The sequence below is a fragment of the Glossina fuscipes genome, unplaced genomic scaffold (genome assembly GCF_014805625.2).
Source record: "Glossina fuscipes isolate IAEA_lab_2018 unplaced genomic scaffold, Yale_Gfus_2 1, whole genome shotgun sequence".
Taxonomy (NCBI): domain Eukaryota; kingdom Metazoa; phylum Arthropoda; class Insecta; order Diptera; family Glossinidae; genus Glossina; species Glossina fuscipes.
The window spans coordinates 18,624,675-18,642,222 of record NW_023998415.1 but is presented as its reverse complement, the minus strand read 5'-3'; the positions used below and the strand labels follow the sequence as shown (position 1 = coordinate 18,642,222).

The window sequence follows — 17,548 nt, the reverse complement described above, 5'->3', positions numbered from 1 at the left end:
TACATACATACATACATACATACATACATACATACATACATACATACTTGTACTTATGCAAGTACGATGGTACCAAGCATTTAAATTTTTAAATAATATATATATGCACTAATATATAAGATGTATACATACATCAAATATACATCATATATATATACGTACATACATACACATAACTAAAACTAAAACAACATAAACTCTGCTATTGTTTACACAACTATCCAACCGCCGACTTTACCTCTCACATCAACCCACACCTACACACGGCAAGTTAACATAGCATACTACTCAAGACAACAACCATCAACCTACTTATTTGTATCCATACAAACACATACACCAACACGGATGCATTTGAATTGTACCACTTATAGTCATCATCGTCATCATGTGAGTATATATGCCGCACCAGAGAGAGCAAAACGGTGTCGCTGGCAATTTTCCATGACATTCTGACGAAGAAGATCTTCTCATTCGTTGGTTTACTTTTATTTATTTATTTTTTTCTTTGTTTTTAGTTTTCGGTTTTTTTTTTTTTTTCTCATTAAATGACTTTCTTGAACGTTTTTCCTTCATACCAACAAGCAGTTTTATGCTTTTACTTAAAGCCAAGAGACATCACATAGTGAACGCCATCAAATCGCGCGCGCGGTATTATCATTGCTAACTTAAATAACACTACTGCTAGTAATATTACTACTTTTGTTATTTACATCATAGGTACAGCTGCCGGTAATTATAATGAGATCGTAAACGTAAGGTAATATGTTCGCTTAGAAAGTCGGTTGAAATGTCTCAGTAAGTTTTGTGAAATTTTTTAAATTATTATTATTAGTAGTTTGAGATGGATGTTAAAAATTCTAATGCGTTGGGTATTCAAAAGTCGACTTTAATCAAATTTAAGTTTCTTAAAGTTTTTCATATTTACCGTAATATGTTCATAATTTATGAGTTGGTTGCATTATGTCTGCAAAATCTTTTTTCTCGAAGGAAAACCAGAATTTCTCTTCTTGTCATTTAAAATCTTCTATTTTTCTCTTTCGCTTATGTTCTTTCCCTTAGTTTATAATAATTCTTATATAGTGTGTATGCATTCCCAGTTTTTGTACCAGTTTTACGTTCTGTAATATTTAATGAACTTTTATTTTGTCTGCCATTCCTCAGGACCGCTATTCATAAAGTCATGTTTGTCTTTCAATACATGAGCCCGAATATGTATACAGCAAAAGTTTTCATTTTGTTCATTTACACACACACATATATATATATATATATATATATATGTATATATATATATACAATTTTAAATTTCAATCTATAGGAAATTGGTTTGTTTTGTTCTTCTCGACGTATGCAATGTTGCTACCGTTGCCCCACTGCTGGGCCTGTTTTGTAAACGCTTTACTGTTACTTCAATTCCTTTGTTTACGCGCTGTCAACCTGATGCGCCATAATAGTATGAAAAGTGTTATCATAACAAAGGTCGCAATGTTCGTTGTGGCAGCAACAAAAAAGGACAAAGCTTTTTATTCTTTCAAAAAATAAATAAAAAAAAAAAAACAAATCCCTTCCTATCACAGAAAATCTCGCTTCGATTCATTGCAACTATCCAATCACTTCTAAAATTGAGAAGTGAAAAAGTTAGGAGATTAAGCTAATTTGGCAAACCGCCATTTCTGGCGAATTATGCAAACGGATGTCAAACTGATCGCAGATCATGCCCAATCACTATGATTTTAATTTATATTAAGGTTTTGAAGAAAAAAACGGTTTTCCGATTAATTTTTTTTTTTTTTTTTTTTTTTAACAGTAATGGCTGTTTTGCGTAATGTCGATTAGACACGGCCGATGGAATGATTAAACTCAGCTTAACTTCTTCTTCATTCTCCACAAAGCGAAAATAAATACCGAAAAATCTAGCCATCGATTATAGTTTAATGGACGACTGCATAACTCACCATTAATGATCGCGAATTGAACAAATACTGGCAAAAGTAAAATTTCTTTTCCGTGTATAGCGACGGTTAACTGTTCAATCAATGCAGTGGCACGTTGCCTGTCGTAATCGATTGAAATCTTAATTGAACGTACATCCATAGTGACTAGCCAATTATAGCAAGCCGTGAAAGGGCTAAGTCACGAAAACAGCGTGTGATGCACACACACTTCCCTTCACCGCATTCTTTCCCTATGTCATGCATATGATTTTGTGAGTTTTTTAATAAGCGTATGTGCGAATTTTTTTTTCGTGATACGCGGAAACAACAATCTTCAGCAATACTTACTATTTACCCGTACCACTAGCATGCACGAATCGCCATTCATGGTGCGTACGGAATCAATTAATCCTTCGGTTAGTAAAATTAACTCTATTCTGATGCATTTGCAGCCACTCGTATCGAAGGCATTTTCAACGTCGATCGTTATTACAGCACAATATTCTTTGTCGCTTCCGGTCTTTACCATCCTCTCAAAGACACCTATGGTAAACCGAATCTTTCTAAATACGTAAAGAGAGCTTTCGTGTACTGTTATAAGGAATCCTCTTCACTACTTTAACGACAGCGCAAAAGTATTCAATAAATACTTTTCGTTGTTCCCCATAATGGTATGCCATAGGGCCAAATGATGACTGAAGGATACTCTTCTATGAAATGCGTTTATTCTATCGATTGCGTTGCGAGTCTGAACGAAGTAGCTAATGAAGTCTTCTGGCTGCTGACCTTTGGCCTTTAGATTTTAGATGATCTTCTCATCTTAGTCTCTGAACAAAATTTTCTTGGCATTCAAGCGGCAATACAACGGCAAAGGGAGAAGAAAAATTTTGTAGAAAATATCATCTCGTAGTGTTTAGAGGTGTTTATGGAAACGCAAGATTGCGAACGTGAACGGTATAGAAAATTTCGAGGGTATTTGATGTAAGCGCGCCGTAGCTAGAAACTAAATTGTTTTGAAAAATAAAATTAATTGTTAACGCAATAGAAAGAGAAATTTATCTTAATTGCTTCGTTCACTTCTTTAGTATTCTTTTTACTGACGATATGCTCTCTTCTCTACTCTTTGTTCCTAATAGAATTTATTATACGTAAGTAAATTCAAGTTTTGCTTTTGATATCAAAATTTAATTATGCTTTTATTGACTCTTCTACTGTCACTCTGTATTAAATGTAAAAAGTTCATTTATATAACATCTACGTAAATACTGTAGATATACATACTTATATCGTACAACAACACAATTGCGTACAATTTTTACGGTTCTTTTTTTTTTTTATTATTATTATTGCATTATTACGTTGTCATTTTTTACTTTTTCTGTCGATTTCAGTTAAAATGTCAAAAATTAGATTTAAGCACTAAAATGCACCGCCAGTCAGTCACGCCTGTATCCTTTTTGTGATTTCTCTTTCACGTAAAGTGTTTCAACGGTACTTACGCACGCGGCACTTAAACGTTTCACTTAAGATTTCGAGCAGGAAATTCAATCTAAGCAATGAAGATGAACGCCAACATCAAGACGAATATTTTTTAAAGAAACGTTATTTCAACATATGTCGACCTCTCTACTAAGCAGAGTCGTTATGCGCTGATTATATCACGGTTGTTTCGTAACAAAATATAGACTACACACACACAATATACTTTTTTTTGATAAATTATTCCAATAATTTCGTTGTCGATACTGTGCCGAAGCTCTTTGTTGTGGGGCTGAGTAAAATTGATCTTGCAGAAAATTTAGAAATCTCTGCTGAGGTTGTAACTTGGCAATTATTCAGTTCAACGGCCCATAATTGTAAGGCTATATTGCAACATTGAACTCTTTAGTTTTTCATAGAAGACTCAACAAAACAAAATAAAAGGAAAACATTTTTTACACGTTTTCGTCTGCCAGGTTTCCTTTGACTTGAGAAATGCAAAAATAGAAGAAGAATGCAAAATAGAAAAAAAATGCAAGCATAGATGACCGAACAGCTAAACGGACAGAGGGAAATTTGATTTAGCCACTAAACTGAAGAAGAAAATCAAAAACATAAATGAAATTTCTGCTCTTTCTCAATCTATCTAAGTCAATGCAAGCAAAGAGAAGGCAAGATATTAAGAAAACGTTTTGCTGTTGAATCTAGTTTTGGGCTATTGACAGACGACAGGCGAACGCAGTACAGATAACACAGTCGCAACATTTCGATATTTGTCTTTATATTTTAAGATAATTTTATGCGATTCACTTTTGCGATATTTCTACGCGCTCCACGAAATTCCCTCGTGAGATTCTTTCGCGCGAATCGATGATCCTGACTGCGTTATCGATAAGCAAGCAACTGAACTTGTTTGCAGTCAATAGGTAGGCACGTCAAAATATCCCCATTACCAATATTCCCACGTTCCCATATTCCCCAGCATGTATTTAGCATTGAATTGCATTTCGTTTCGCCCGTAATGACTAACCCGATTGTACTGAATCTGCCAAGCATCATCTATATTTCACATTTAATGATGAATGCAAAAAATTTATGGCAACATTACTAAAGAATGTAAAAAAAAATGCGAAATTTTTAATTATGTAAATATTTTTCAAGTAAATCCTTTCAGATCTTTTCTTTTTTACTAATGAGCGAAACACTCATCTATTAAACGATATTTTATGTTAAGTGGTATCGTAAACAGCAACTATTGAAATCGTTCGCAAAACAGTTGATAATCAAAACAATTTTTGTAAATTTTTGCAAGAGTTTTGTAATGAAATCTTGGAATTTAACATAACCATGACAACAGCCATACATTTCAGCCATACGTTTGCATTTATCACAAAACATGATAAGTAAAAATCTCTCAGCATGGTAACGCGCGCCGCATGTACTTATACTGTCACTAAATCTGCGCTATATTAACTGCAACTAATTAGCCCTTAACTAGTGTAAAATCCAAGTGAAGGATTTAAAATTTAAAATTTATTTTTGAAATCGTCAAAAGAGAAGCATATGTTCATTTCATCATTACATTGGTAATACTTGGCAATACACACAACCGGGGAAATGTTGATAAAGGTGGAACTGTAATTGTTTTGTTAATTGTGTTGCTGCGACGATCCGCGGCAGCAAAAAAACAACTTATGAAGTGTACGGTAGGAATGCTGCAAGTGAACGAAGGACGAAGAAGTGGTTTGCTCCATTTCGTTCCAGAAATTTCGATGTCAAAGATGCACCGCGCAGTCACTGAAAAAGTCGATCAAGTTTTGCAACTGAGGGAGCAGGGCCAGCACGCAAGCTGTCAGGACACAGCAACAGGCACTAAACATCAACCACATGACAGTTGGGAACCATTTGGAAAGAGCAGGCTACAAAAAGGAGTTCGCCATCGCGGAAAAATCCGCGGGGAATTTCCAATATGATCCATTTACGACTGATGTCTTTTGCTATTATTCTGCCGCCAAACTGAAACTAAACCTTAGCGTATGTAGAGTGCGATTAACTTGGGATTGATGTTCAAAGGCGTATTAGAAATCGTAATAACTTTACGCCAAACATCGAATACTAGATATATAATTGCATCTGTAATGCTTGGACTGGTATTTAATTTGTGTATACCCGCAAATGGGTCGAGTAAACGTTAAAAATGAATACCTGGAGGCATTTTTTCTACCAGTGGTGAAATCATATCCGAAACCCCGGGGTTACAATCGGTTAAAACCTTACCTGGATCGATGCTAGCAGTAACTGACCAAATTGAGGTGAGTAATGTCGTCAAACAAAATTATCGAAGCAAAACTTTGCAAATTAGAAAATATTAATGAGACTTCATATGTGTTTCTTGCTGTTCGAGGAATTCCCATTTTCACATTGAATGTGTCCAAAATCCCGCCGTCGTGCTTATATGGACTAATGAAATATAAAAAATATTTATATATATAATAAAGTAAAAAAAAGAGAGAGAAAGTGGGCGCAATTTTCAGCTTTAAGTCTAAGCAAAGCTTTTTGTGTTTTACTTGTGTGTAGGGACGACAAGAAATTATTCTAAACGATATATGTCGGCAGTTTTTATTAGGATTATTCACAGCAATTCCATCTGCTATTGGAATGTAAATTGCAATAAAACAATGAAAACTAAAAGACGTATTAGAAAAAAAAATGTCGGTCACGCCTTTTACACTTTTAGGTGACAGTATGCCTGAGTAATATTAATTAGAATATTTTTTGTTTTGTTTTTGAATTTTCGCATGAATATAGACTGAATACATATATATACACACAGCTTAATATATACATTCATACATGCATAAACGCGTGTATGTAAAGCAGACGAGGACTCCACTAATACAAATCGTTGCAAATCATAGCCCAAGTCGGATAAGCAGCTGGCTACATCAGTACACATTAAAGCTAGCCGTCGAAAGAAGTGAAGCGATACTGGCGATGGAGCGAAGTACGCTCCGACTGCCGGAAAAAGAGCTCGATGCGCATCGTGCTCAATTTCGTATTAATCTCAGATACCGCAGAGAACATTTAAATGTCAAATTAACGTCGCGGATGAAGCGTTGTCAACCGCAAGCACTTTGTACAAAACCAGGACCAAAACAGGTCACACAAGTTCCTAGAGTTTTTTCTGCCGTTTTAACTTACGGGTGGATAACACTTGCGATCCGTTCTTAGACATGAACATCGCTGCACAACACACAGTTTTCGCTACACTAATCAAACTAGATAATCTGCTAGCGGCCATGGTGACGGAAACGGAAAGAATGCGGTAGCTTTTTGCACGACATGCTTCAGTATAAAGTTACACGATAACAAAATCTAAACTCTTAATCTCATGCGAGAACGGGGGACAGAGGATGATATGATGGAGATCAACGACTCAGAAGGATCCATCTGACAGTAATGCGAAAACGGCTTCGGGATGGTTTTATCCGAATGTTGTACGGCAACATTAGTTGGCAGTGCGCTACCACTACGCCCCTAAGAAAAAAAAAAAATAAATAAATAAAATATTTGTGTGTGTGTGTGTGTGTGTGTGTGTGTGTGTGTGTGTGTATGAATGTGTGTGCATGTGAATGTACATACATGTATAAATACGTTACATACTTACCGTAGTACACCTAAACAATTTTAGCATCTAACCTGACACATTTTATTAAAGTTTTTAATTAAAAGTTATCCCCCAAGTGGGTGATGTTCACGTATATGATTGTGCTTGTATGAGTGTACGAGAAATACAAGCATGAATATCTGAATACTTTGAAAGATAAAGTATGCCCTGGCACTTATGCATAAATAGGCATTAGTATTGGTGTACACAATTGCACTCATACATCCATCGCATACATTCGCAAATGCTATATACGTTCGTATATACATTTAAAAAAGTTTGAACTTGATTTTCAGTTTATTTCTCTACTATTGTTTATTTAATAGAAAACACTGCATAAACAATCCGTACAAATGCACCAGTGCACCCATGTTCCTTGTATAAAAATTTGCGTAATATGTTTATCTGTGTATCTGATATTACAAAACCATATCAACCGCATCAACCATTCATCTCACATCGAACTGCTATATATATATATATATATATATAGTCGGTCAGAGACTGATACAGCTTTTCGTTGTTTGATTTACAAATACATGCAAAATTTTAAAATTAATAATTTTATGCCATTCTATGCTTAAAATAACTTCAGGGAATCAATAAAAATGTTCATACATTTATTAAAACCGTTAAATAATAGAATTTTTCTTCTTTTTTTTTGTTTTTTTTCAAAATATATGCGTGCAGGCGTTTTTGAAAAAGAGTTATTTCTATTTAACATTAAGTAATAGTTCCTTGGGATTTTAGCTAAAAAAAGCAAAAAAAAAAAAAAAAAAAAGGTGTAAGAATTTGAAGCCTTTCCCCACAGTGATTGATTTTTTATCGCAATTTATTTGGTTCTGCGTGGAGGAAAACTAAAAACAGGAAACGATAAATGCCGCAAATCGGCGGATACATCGACATGTACGTGTTACGACTGTTGCGTGCTAGCCGTGCTCGTTAACTCTATAAAGTTGATTTCGTATGGTTTATCGAAAAATTTTACTTTATTTACTTATTATTACCCAAAAAGTTTGTATGTTCTTGGGCAAGTTTTTGAACCGTCTGAAGCGGACCCCTCTGCTCTCTTGTCTGTCTGTCCGTCTCTTATGAATATTCTCCTGACCGCAAAAATGTCTAATTATTGCAAAAAAAAAACAAAGTTCGTTGCTGAGCTGGATTAATAATCTTTATATGACCTACATGTGCAGTTCAGTGAACTTAGCCGTGCTTATGCTTACATTTAATGCTTCGCGTATTCTCCTTCTAAACTTTCTAATACATATTTATAATCAACACACTTACTGCAAGTCCAGTCCTGTGCACAAAAAAAAAAAGGAGGAAATTTGTTCTTCAATAAAAAATATAATATAACTATAAAAAATATATTTAACGTGCTTTTAAAGTAAACAACTCACCGCTACTTGCATCCTCCGATCGTCTTACTCGACATTTCGAAAACTATATACTTCCAATGTTCGTTTTTTGTGCTTTTATTTTTATTTTTATTTATTTATTTATTTATTTAGTTTTTTTTTTTAAATTCGTCTTGAATGAACGCCTTATTCCAAATTCTGACTTCTAGATAGCAATCGTTTAGAAAACGTTTGGGGAAAACATTTAAATTTGTTTGATTGAAATAACAAGAGACAGAAACTGTTTTTTAAGGAAACGCTTTTACCACATCTAGAAGCATGAGTACGCGCATAATGGATGTGCATGCACATTAAAACTAACTTAACTATGCAAATACCTATATATGTATGGATGTGTGTGCTTATATGTTTGTGTCTATGTATTTATGTCACAGCTAAAATTTATCGGACGGACGTGACAATACAAGAAAGAAAAAAACTAATAAATAAAAAGAACAGCAAAAGTGCTGAAAAAAATAATAAAAAGATTATATACGTCTTAGGACGAATCCTGGGCACCCAGCCCATAAATGAAATATATATTGTTTTTGCGAAATTCCCCGCTAGCTTATGCGTTAAGCATAAAAAGTCTTGTACGTTAGAGGAAAGCAAATATTTATTTCAATAATCCTTGGAAAGATAAGGAAAGATTTTGGCTTTTGAGCGATAATTGCTTTCTCACCGAAATTTGGGCGGACACTTTTAAAGTTCACAAACGAACAATTTGTTCGTGCTTCATGGAGGCAAGGATCGTCGATGTTTATGGCTACTATAAAAAAAAAAAAAAATGAGACGCAGCATCAAAAAAAGATCTACGAGAAGTTTTCGGCTCTGTATTGAACGGTCCCCTTGAATTACAGAAATAACGTTCTGCCGATTTGACAGCATTTCTATAGAAATTATTTATTTGTTTTTAAATTTTAGATTTTCTTCGAAATTAATCTGTTGTAGCTATTTTTGGCTTACATGCGAACAGACTCACTCACACACGAGTCAATCTATCGCGCTGTTCAGCCGCAACTGTTTGCAATGTTTGCCACCTCATACACTAATGTTATGGGATTAAGTTATGATTTTGCCACCGACTCTTTCACATGTTTAATAGTCGTGATTAATCACTTCAGATTACCTCGAACTTGTTACGGTTAAGTATTTAATGGACAAACTATTTTGGATTACTACTGGACACCTACAGCGTTCCTTCGCTGTAGGTGTCTTTGTTAAAACTATTCAAAATTGTGGGGCAATTACTTACGATTTTGGTAGGACTAGAAGCTCTTAGCTTTTCCATTCAAGCTCAGTCTTCTTTTTTTCTTTTTTCTTTTTGAGTCAAGGTATTACGTTTATCAATATGCGAACTGAAGCTCTCGGTAATGTCACGACGGTAAGGACGAAATTTTTTAACTATCCGTCCTTCGATGCTGAAACAACATTTTTAATATTGTTTTTCTCTTTTTTTATTGTTGTCTTTGTTGCTTAATTCGTTATTGTTTCTGTTTCTGTTTCGTTGTTATTGTTCCTTTGACATCCTTGAGCAATAAAAATATCATTCTGGCCCGTGTTCTTAAAATTGTATATATGTGTAAGCACGTTAACGAAAAAAGAAAAAAATGAAAATAACAACGAAAAAAACACAAATATCTTACATTCGCTTGCAACTATTCAAAAAGAATTCTAAGTGAGAGAGTCATGCACAAATGTATGAACCAATTGAAAAGTTTCTCACAAAATTTGTCTCCTCCTTTGTCCATTCTCGGAGTCCATTTTTCGTTTTTATTTGTCTTTCTATTTAGATCGGATGAAAAAATTTTCACTTCAAATCAAGCAAAATTTGAAAAGAAAACGAAATACGAATTCTTAACAAATAGATAAACTTTTTTTATTTTTCCATTTTTTAGTTTTTTGTTTTTTGTAAGCTATTGTGGCAGATATCACAAGTCAAACACTTTTGTCGTTGATGCTAATCTCTGTCTCAGTAAGAGAAAAACATTTGAATAACACTTTGGATTAAAATTTTGTAAAATTTAATTTAGTTCTTCTTCTTTTTATGCCCTACATCCATTGTAATGTAGCGTTTATTAAGTTTTTGCGGACGTATGTAAATTTTGATCAAATGTTTTGGACCTTCCCCCAAAGTGCGGATTATCGTGAACCGTATGCCTTTGCATGACACGAATACGTCATATTCGGTGTATTATTGCAAAACCGACCGCATAACTATACTAGGCGAAGTGGTGTAGGGTATTTAATGGTAGGCCTTGCCCTAATATAGTGTTCCGATTTGTTTTTTTAGCCAATAGTAATAACCAACTATTTGTAATTTGTAGAATAAAAACTTTGCCTTGTCAATGCAAACGTTCTTAAATACCGATCTGTGATATAAAACATCACAAGTAAATAATTCATCGCTAGTAAAAGCGTTCAAAAAATTTACCCTCGAAAAAGTTAAGTAAAAATAAAACGCTCGACGATCAATCATGGAATCTTTGTCCGCAAAATAGAAAGAAACTATGATTTAGCTCATAAAGGAAAACGTTAACAGTTTTTGCATCTTTCCGACAACAACAACAACATCTTAATTTTGATGCGGTTTGATACGCTTGTATGTTTTGTTTTTTATTTATTTATTTACTACATCCTACACCTTTTGCGGCATAGTATATAATTAGTTAACACCGAGAAGTTTTTGTGTTCAACCTACAGGTCGCAATTTTCGAGATATTTTGATGAAACTTGTTACACTTGTTGCACGTTTTGCCCCAAGGACTAACTCTATTGAGAATGATTTGCATCGGATCACTTTTCTCATAAACGCCTAAAGAATAACTGTAGGATGATGTAGCATTATTTATCTGATTTCAGGGGATATAAAAAAAAAAAAAAAAAAAAAAAAAAAAACTACATAATCCCCGGTTCGGAATGTTTAATAGCTAAGCTAAATAAGTCAGCTAAAAGGAGTTGAAAAGAAGGTAGAAAACCAAAGGAATAAGTTTTTAGTGTTTGGATCAGTATGAATAGCGGAGTAGACAAAGGATCGCGACTAACAACGCGATAGCCGCGGATTTAATACATTGTAATAGATATAAAGACCTTAGCAAATAATCGCTACTGTTTATAGGTAATTGCTTTCTATCTCATGTCAATAATGAAACAATTGATTTTCTCCTACCTTTGCGAGAATATTTAAGTGAACGCTATTTTAAAGATTCATGTGCTTAGTCGAGCCATATACGCACATTATAATTGTCCTCAGTACACGTAGACAAGGTATACACAAAGTGAAAAGGTTGAATGTGCTTCAATTGACAAAAACAAAAAAAAAAAAAAACAAGAAGACACTTGATTTATTTGTTTGTTATTGCAAAAGTGTAATAAGAGGTCAGTCAAGATTTTCCCGCATACTTGAGTTAATTAATTTAATGACAGCGATTACAAACAAATTTCAACTCTGTTCTGCTACTGGATGAAATCGTAAATAAACGATCCATAGGCTATAATCCTGTATGTTCAAAAATATGCTCATTCCGCGATGTCTTTTCAGTATCTTACTACGTTAGTTGATTACAATGATGCATCCTTGGTATGTGAATAAAAGTTAAAAAAATAAAAAAAACAAAAAAGTTTTCGCATAGCTGTTATCTTAAATGTTTTGATCATGATGATGATAACTGACAACGATAATCATCATTATATACAATTGTTCATTGAAGCGATTGTCATGTTTGAGTGCATAACGTCATATATCCTATATCTTTTAGAAAGTTTGCAGTTAGTTGCGAATTGTGCTGAAAAGGAAACATTGTCGACGCGTCAAATAGCTTGAAGCTCAACCACTGTTTAGTGTTACACTCAAACACTCCCTCAAACACACACTGCACACTCGTCACTGTCGCTAATGCAAAAAAAAAAAAAAACTTATTCCTCATACATACACATATATATTACATATACAGTATAAAAGTAGTTGCAACGAAAAAGGGACCAACGATGGAAAAGCAAAATTATACAATATATCAAAAATCTGATATATGGATCGCCTTATAATCGCTTTTGAAAAAATTTACTTTTAATTTCTTCATTTATCAAGATTTATAATAAATTATCTGACCTCTGAAGTCATAGATTACGGTAACGAGATCGAGTTTGTTCGATCGTTAGGCTATCAACGACAATTTCTCACTGGCGATTTCTTCACCAACACGAAAAAAAGAACCGGAATAAGTTAATAATAAGTTAATCATTGAAAAGGCGACAGATCTCTCCTATGTTTACTGAGAACTATTGCACTAGCATCAATTCAATCGGTCGATTCCTAATAGGGCGTTAAACAAATATTTGCCAATTATATTCTTACGCTCTTCTTGGTGTACTCTAAACCTGTGCGCTGTCTCGATATGTAGTACGCGTTCACAAATAAGGCTACAGTTAATTAATAATATTGCAGTGCTACGATGGATCCAATTCTAATGAATTGAAATGAATTCAAGGACGATATGGGAGGGAGAAATTGATTTTACTTATTCTTCGGCTTGTGGTCTTTATTTCCCTGCCTTTTTATTTATTTACTTATTTATTATTTTACATTATTTTCATATCTCAAAGCATTTGTCGTCGTATTGGGTTCATGTGTGGATGTATGCAATAATCACAAGAACTGGAAATAGATCCATCTTTTACAACACCGGTCAATGTAGAACCACTTTCTGCATCGATCTGAGCTTATCCGCTGTTATGCTTTTCTTGTATTCAACCTATAGGCCGCAATTTTTGAGATATTTTGACGAAATTTGATGCACTTACGTACGTACGTGTCTTGGCTCAACGAAGAATGCTATTGAATACGATTCGAATCGGACTGGTTTTCCGTCCATTTTCAATATAACGTCTTATTTTAAAAAGTCGTTATTTGAATAATTGTAGGTTGATGTAGGGTATTCAATAGTGGGCCGTGGCCTATACTATACTTTTTATACTTGTTCCCTCTATTTTAGCCAACATTTGCAATCAAAGTGAAATGCTCATGTGTTTCTAATTAGTATGGCTTTGGTCTTAGTGATCCCTATAACTGGTGGCTTTTGTATTACTATTCCTCCACCCAATACAATAAGTCGAATTAAATCGGCATTTGCTATTAACAAGCTTTCTAATATATTTTCTTTTTCTTTTTCCTTTTTTTTTTTTTTTTTTTTTTAGACGCAACATAGATTAAGGTTTGCCCCTTCTAACCGGGAATGTCATGAAAATAAGACTTTGAAGCCTCTACGTTGTTGCGCAAGTCTGGCGATGTTCACGCGATTCTCTCACACAGGCTAATTAATTATGTCGCTGATAATACCTATTTTTGGTTTTTAATGGCCCATGTATATACTTTGGCCATACCTTACAAAGTCTCTGACGGCTCTGACGGAACACGAACGGAGATAAGAAACGAAAATTAATTTATTATCATCTTTCGGCAGTCGATATAAAATCAATTTTCCATAGAACAAGATCACTGCTCTATAGATTTTTCTAATCACGATTCGATAACCTTAACGGAATCTATCTGACTTTCGTTAGCAAACAATTGATTGAATTCTATTTCTCATGTTTGCCAATAGAAGACCGAAAACGAGACTTTCATCAGTTATTGAAAGTCAAATTAAAAGCAGTCATCTTGTTGACACTGGCCTATGCAGTTTCCTATGCTCATCAGTGAATGATGAGGATATATTAATTGCATCACTCAGCTGGTAACATTTAAATATCCGCATTTCGAATATGGCATAAACTGATCTCTTTGAACGGCTGCAAAATATTTAAGGACTTCATTTTATCAGTCTTTCTGTTCCAATAATGATTAGAACCCTAAGAGTTGCTCTCACCGATCACCGATCATTTAAAGTTTTCTCTTTCACTATAGAGATTCGTACGTGTGAAAACATTAATCTGCCCCTCTATTCAACTCAACTTTGGTATGTGCGAGTCGGAAGGTACTGTATATAGAGTTATTCTAATTTTTTAAAAAGTTCGCCAAATAGAATTGCAAAGCGTCTGAATTGTTTCCAACGCAATTTTTTCTATATTCTTGTAGATAAAAATCTGCCCCTCACTCCCTGCTTGAAAACGCTCAGCAAACGGTTCAGCAATATTGAGGTCTGGCGATTGTGCCGGACGGATATGTACAATGGAAAACAGTTACAATGATCATTGCCTCCCGCTCTTACATTGCTTGCTGCTCGCTCATTTCAATTACGTTCAAGGATTACAACCAAAGTCCAGAGATTTCCAACAGATTCCCAAAGTATATAAATAAATATTTTTTCAGTTGAACGTATAAATTTCAGTGAAGCAGTTTTCCGTAATCTGTGGTTATTATTGGATAGATTTCACAACAAATGTAAAAATATATCTTGAAGAACTAGCTAACGCTCGATTACGTTGTTCTTCATGGAAACGGAAGCTTAGAGAGACTTGTTATAATACATTTAATAAACTCATTTTGGGAAAAAAAATCCCTTTTTTTTTTTTCAGAAAAAAGAAAGCGAACGCGAAACTTGTGCGTTTGTAGTGTTCGCAATTTTTATAACTGTAATAAATTCATTCCAGATATTATTTTGATAAGAAATAAAAATGAGTAGGAAGAAAAGATGCCAAATATTGTATTAAGTGTACAACGAACTTCAGTCACCTACAATTTGCAGATGATGATTTTGGTTGCCATCCAAAAAAAAAAAAAGAAAAGGAAAACAAGTTAGTCAAAGTAAAGAGGGCATGTTTCGTTAAAGTGTTTTACGATAATAGAGTAGACATGATGTCGCTTCAACCCGAAGAAGAAAGCCGCATTCAGGGCTTACCTTAAAATTACTAATCGAGAAGCTTGCCTAGCAATTCGGGATTTTTTTAATTGCGAACAATGCTACGAAATGATTGGTTTGAATTGGAGCCGTAATCATACTTTTAGCATCCAACGGATGAACACAAAATCATAAATAACGCGACCTTATTATTTATATATATACATATATATATGCATTTTATGAAATTCGCAGGCAATATATTTACGCATTACAAACAAATCCACGTACTGTGTTCAAAATATAACGAGAACTTGCATTTTTAATGTACGCACCCTCTCTCTATATATATATGAATGTGCCTTATTTTTTTTTTTGTTTGTTGGATTATCATTAACATTCGATGAAAGGTTCAGTTCACACATTAGGCCATCTTTCGACGTTGTTGGAAATTGTTGTCAGCGAAATTTAAAGTAAAATACCTTTGAGCAGAAAATGTGAAGAAAGAGGATTATATTGTCGAAGACGTGAAAGAGTCGAAGACTAAAAAAAGGCACTTGAAAGCGGCTTGAAAGACAGCAGAGAAGCAGTTGATCACGAACCGTATAGGAAAAGGCCATCAAAATCGAACATCTTGCATTCGGCAATCGATGACTCATTCTGTGCAACATGCCAGAGTCATAGTAAGTTGGAAAGCATCCTTTGAAATGAAGCTGATATCGAAGCTTTACCTCATGACTGTTCCTTCGAGATGTAAAAATTGATATAAAATCAAAATAATTATAACAAAAATATGCATTTTTCTCTTTTACGACAACCGACCGATCACACACCATCAGCTTAGCGACCTTGAAGATGTAGCTGAAACGTGAACTAGAACAATTTAATTAATTTCAAAAAATGATTTGCAGTTATTTCGTTTAGCTTCACGTATTCCTCCGATACAATCCATGGTTGTTCCGAAACAACGTAGAATCGTGAGAATGTAATGCGAAAGAAAGCGAAAAGACCGCGTCAAAGCAAATCAAGGATCAAACTGTTGTCGCCCGTCTCTGCTTTCATCTCTAGATGGTCGTTGTCATGTTGTTCACGCGACACTCCTTCTTGTTTGTAGGAGTTGAAACATAAATTACTGTACGATATAAGTAAAAATAATATTCGCATAGTTTGGCTTAGTTGTGAATTTGATCTGACGAGGATTTGTGAGAAAAGGATTGAGATCAATTTGGTTCTATTGGATAAAATTTTCAAATCGTAATCATAATATCAATGAGTGGGCAAACACAAATAGATAGACATAGGCCATAGATTTGGAGCTATTAGCAGCTATACTAATCAAGAATATGTTTATAGCGTCTATAGTTAGCGTTGCAAGCTTCTTTGAGAAATCAAATATACCGCTTATAGTGTGGGTTTAATAAATGCCCGTTAAGTAACAATAAGTACTTACTCTAGGGATTGAGAATTTAATTAATACCATTGAAAAGGATCTGCTTCAAATTGTGTGAAAAAGAAAACAATGGAAAAAAGTTAGAAGAGTTGTAAGAAAGGAAAATAGAACAGAAAACATATTTTTTCCTTTTTTTTTTTTGGTTTCTTTTTTTTTTTTTTTTGTTCTTTATTTTTTTTTTTTATTTGGTTCATTTATTTGATGAGTGAGTGCTTCAGTAAGTAAACTGATGAAACCTCAAGTGAAAGAATAGAATTTCATAAAAGATAAATTTTCACAATAAGAAAAATAATAACAACAACAAGAATAAGAGTAAATGAACTGCAACCACTACCAACGCCAACAGAACAGGGGCAAACGGAAGATATGCTTTGGCCAGCAATTAAATTCTATAAACATTTAAATGAAAGCCAATACACGAACATAGCATATAGCAGCAGCGCTGTAATATCGTTCCAAAGAGCGATATATGAATGTGAATATATTCATCTATACATAAATGTATATGCATATGATATATATATGTTATCTATACATATGTAATACGTCGAGTTTGTTTGAGTCCGAATGGACCCATTGAAGCGAATCCACTACTACTGCCAGTTGGATGAATCCATTGAATGCATGAATGGACACCAACACGTATTCAAAGGCGAAATTAACCCAACTCACTAATACACTTACCTACATAATATATCAGCATGGGAGGCCAATACTTGCATAAACATTTTACATACATAGCGTACACTATACATTTATATATACATGTATGTACGTATGTGTATATGTGCGTGCGTGTGTGTGTGTGTGTGTGTGTGTGTGTGTGTGTGTGTGTGTGTGTG

General features: G+C 34.1%; 1 long non-coding RNA gene across 3 annotated transcripts in view; it reads left to right on the top strand.

The window, feature by feature from the left end:
• LOC119632148 overlaps nucleotides 1-17,548 on the top strand; it is a 44,631-nt gene that overhangs the window by 8,684 nt on the left and 18,399 nt on the right. The window contains exon 3 of one of the 3 annotated variants that reach the window (XR_005246742.1): nucleotides 14,554-14,672. The exons of 1 other annotated variant lie outside the window; for it this stretch is intronic. This is a non-coding gene — a long non-coding RNA (uncharacterized LOC119632148). Of the gene's footprint in view, nucleotides 1-1,810; nucleotides 2,241-14,553; nucleotides 14,673-17,548 lie in introns of those variants that run through there. One more of the 3 variants, XR_005246743.1, reaches the window with a different exon arrangement.